Source organism: Rhipicephalus microplus, chromosome 1 (assembly GCF_043290135.1).
Source record: "Rhipicephalus microplus isolate Deutch F79 chromosome 1, USDA_Rmic, whole genome shotgun sequence".
NCBI lineage: Eukaryota > Metazoa > Arthropoda > Arachnida > Ixodida > Ixodidae > Rhipicephalus > Rhipicephalus microplus.
This window is the reverse complement of record NC_134700.1, coordinates 166,651,138-166,655,589: the sequence shown is the minus strand read 5'-3', so window position 1 is coordinate 166,655,589 and position 4,452 is coordinate 166,651,138.

Below are 4,452 nucleotides of genomic sequence, written 5' to 3'. Positions count from 1 at the left end.
CCATAGTGGGTATCAAGCAAGTGGGATTGCCGCAGTTACCCAAAGAGTGTTTACAAAAGGCTCTTAACGGCCCGGCTCTTCTAGCTTTCCCTGTGACTGTGCTGCGTCTTCCGCGTAGGCCTGTCATTTTTCTTTCTATAGCCAGAACAGTAGAATGGGCACTTTACGCGCCATTCAGCACATGCGCTATTTCTCGTGTGTATCTCCTCGATTCACCTAGAGCCTGAAGGCACTAGTGCACTGGTGCGTCCGCCAAGAACCTCCCAGCAATATTTAAGTCACTGGACTGCTTGGCGTCTCGCGAGGCAGTGGTGTTATACCAAGTTTTTCAGGTGCTATAAAACTTTGAGTTTCTTGAGAGTCATGACTAGAGGAGAGAGAGAGAGAGGAAAGCTTAGACTAGAAGAAGCTGTCTGTGTCGGTGTTGCGAGGCGAGAGGGGGAGTGCTGGAAGAATAGGGGAAGGGACGCGCATGCGCAGTAAGGGTGGTCACGCCGCACACCGGATCGAGCTAGATCCTAAAACGCTTCGCATCTAAAACGTGGCCTCCTACTCTCAGTTTCCATTTACCTCTTGGATCCAGGTGTCTTTTTTTTTCTCGGTAAGAAGTGGGGGGGGGGGGTCAACCCAAAAAATGACGTCAAGGCGATGTTAATTTTCAGTTAGGACAACAATGATGCAGAGAACGAGATCACCTTCAAGTATGGCGCGATTTATAAAATCTGCATTGCCTGTGACCATTCTTCCTAAACACGGATCTGTCTCGTGGCTCCAACGTATAGAGCGAATCACCTGTACAGAACAATACATCTTTTTGAATTTCGACCGACGTACTGAGATAGTGCTAAGAGGAGGTATCCTTTCGCCCATCCCAGGTTCCTAGGCTTCAACAGTGGTCTGGTCCGAACCATCATGGCGCTGTTCATGATGATGGCGACGGGCAGGTTCGACGAGGTGCTGGACGGCCGCTACACGGGCACGCTGGTGATGATGAGCAAGCTGTCCTTCTGCGCCATCTTCTTCCTGAACAAGGCGCTGCACAGGGAGTCGGGCGCTTTCGTCACCACCGTCAAGTTTAGCGCCGATATCATCATGTCGGTGATATTGCAGATCGCCTTCCTCGACCTCTACCCGGACGTCTGGAGCATGGCCGGCATTGTGCTCGTCGCGCTCTCCTTCATGCTGCCCACGTGCGGGAACACCATCAAGCCTGTCTGGACACGCCGGCGACGCCAACAGTCTATCAAGAAGCGTCGACAGTCCTTGAAGGTCGCCGAGGAACAGGCAGTCGCCAATATGGCCGCCGCCGAAGCACCAGCCGCGGCGGTGGCTGCCAGTTGTACTTCCACCGCCGCCTCCACGGACACTGTCGTCCAGATGAGAACCAACGGTGGTGCCGCTTCCGTGCAGATCTCCCAGAATTGAAGCTGCGCTTTTTCTATACTTACGAAACGCGCGCGAAGGCGTGGTTGGACACGACCACGGCCGCCTATAACTGCACCGCCTGTCTGTAAACATTTGCAGTATGTGTGCTATAAAAGCAATTTTATATGTTACGTGTGCTTCCGCCCCTTGCACGGAGATTACTGATAAGACACCACGCCGCTGTTAATCACAACACTGAGAGTAAATATATGTATACAATAAGACGTTTGTATATGCGCCGCTGGTGCTTATGGAGGTCTCACGACGCTAAACTTTGATATGAAGAATTATATTGTGTGCGTCTTCAAGACGTGTCGTGACATCATCTTCGCTGACCTTCTTATCTCTGAGCACCGGTGGCGGTGTACGGCTCCGAACTCCAACATTCGAGAACAGGCAACTACACGGCTGAAACCTATAAGTATCCCACGGTGACGGTGAGGCGGCTATGCCGATTCCAAAGAGCTATAGTCAACAAATACGCCCAGGTAACACCTGGCGTTTCCAGCATAGTTTGAAGCTGTATGGTCGTGAATATTCACGCTGTTTCGTCATAAATGATAACCAAGTACGCACCCCGCCGCGGTGGTCTAGTGGCTAAAATACTCGGCTGCTGACCCGCAGGTCGCGGGTTCAAATCCCGGCTGCGGCGGCTGCATTTCCGATGGAGGCGGAAATGTTGTAGGCCCGTGTGCTCAGATCTGGGTGCACGTTAAAGAACCCCAGGCGGTCGAATTTTCCGGAGCCCTCCACTACGGCGTCTCTCATAATCATATGGTGGTTTTGAGACGTTAAACCCCACACATCATCATAACTAAGTACGCAAGTAAATACCGAATAAAATACCTACGGGTGGAGAGAAATCAGGACACCATAGAAAATAAAGCTTGCGAAAAGAGTAACAAACTTGGCAGTTTTCGAAGCTACACCGTCACGTAGACACCATGGCAGCGGACATGGGATAGCTTTGAGAGGATGGTCAAGCACTTACGCATTTATACATTATTCAACAGCGTAGCGTGCAGATGACAGGCAGCGCAAGTCCTTTACCATATAAACTTGCTTAACGGCCACACATTGCTATTGTGTTCCCTTTCGTTCACGCTGTTTTATGCCGTCACGAATCCTAACCAATGGACTCAGCTGGCCGTTTAGCTGTCTTTCACAGCCACTTTCAGTTTTCTCAGTGTCAGCGAATTTTATTGAGGTGCAAGCCCGTTTAGTGACTTATTTGAGGTGCGTTTCGGCAAGGCTCGTTGGCACTCTGGAAAATGATTGGATAATCTCTACAGCAGCACAAAGGGGGGAGCAAGGGTGGAGCAAAATCTTTCTGTGTTTGGCTGCACAATTTACATTTTCGTCAGTTCTTCACAAAGCGAAGAACTCATTGACGATGTTTCATCCCTTTGAGCATGGTTTAACAAAGGTGCTTTTTTAAATTTTTCTATTCGAGCCAAAACAACGGGACATCAAGTGCGAAGTTCCGACTGGGTACTAAGCACCAGGACTCCGTGCCTACGTTTTTGAACCAAGTATATTTCTGTTCAACCAATTTTTCTTTTTAACGTGACAGCATTAAGAAGCCCGGTTCCAGTGTCGGAATTGGCAGCATTAATTTTGGGCGAAAATGCGATGAATGCAAATGAACAAAACAAAAAACATGGCTCCAAGCCAAAATCCAACTCTGACCTTCTGCTTGGCAGATAGGCTTTCTACCACTTAACCACTAATTGACTAATTGGGGAACCCTTAAGTTCAACGCGATAGCACGCATCAGCACAGATGCATGCACGTGCACACTCATACACACATATATACCATCCCAATCGATAGCCTGCCGTCAATTCTCGATTCTCGATGGAGAATCGACAATTCAGGGCAAGCATTGCGTCCACCTCAAATTTTCACTCACGAACAACGCTGCTTTTGCGCTCGCAACCAAAAACAATAACGCCGACACCACTGATTAATAGATATGTGGGGTTTAACGTTCCCAAACCACCATACGATTATGAGAGACGCCGTAGTAGAGGGCTCTGGAAATTTCGACCACCTGTGGTTCTTTAACGTGCACCCAAATCTGAGCACATGGGCCTACAGCATTTCCGCCTCCACCGGAAATGCAGCCGCTGCAGCCGGGATTTGATCCCGCGACCTGCGAGTCAGCAGCCGAGTATACCTTAGCCACCAGACCACCGCGGCGGGCACGCCGATGCCGCCGACCCCAGCAATTCTGCAAAACGAGCTAACGCTATGGCGTTAAAACTTGCATAGCGTAGTGTACTGCGAGGCGCGGCGTTAACGCACGCAATGTCGCGTTGCAGAAGCGTATACTATAGAATCGTGCCAGGTGTCACACCTGATGTTTTGCGCTAAGTGCACCCATTCCAAAGCGCTCACGGATAAATAATCAGCAAACGGATCAATGAAGTGTGTATATAGCTGGGTGGCTCCCGTATAACATTGTGGACGCGTAAAGTGGGTACTTGGCTAATTACCAATATGATGAAATATGGTCTACCAGAATTACCAAGCAGGCCCTCCTAGGAGGCTGCCATGCGCGGGGTGGAGCTCGGCTGCACTGACTCGAAGGTCGCGGGCGCGATCCCGGCAGCGGCCGTCGCATTTTGATGCAAGAGGAATGCTGGAGGCTCAAATACGAGATGGTCCCAATTTCCGGAGCCCTCCCTTATATATTACAGCACGTGTCTCATAATTATACTGTCGTTTTGGCACGTGAAAACCCAACAGCACTGTTCGTTTAGTAGTCAAAGATATAAAACGGCAAAGTTAACAGCCCAATATAGCGGCACCAAAACTTATCCGAAAGATAGACGGTATTCAATGTGCGCTACGATGAATTCATTCACTATCAGCATCATCCTTCATGCGGCGCTCAGAGGTAGCGCTCCTAACGACGCGGGGCAACCAACCATCTGAACCCGGCCACCGCTAAGCGTTGCCATGGTTACCGCCAAGGTAACCAACAAAGCGTCGCTCCTAGATACACCCTCTGGGAGTCGAAAT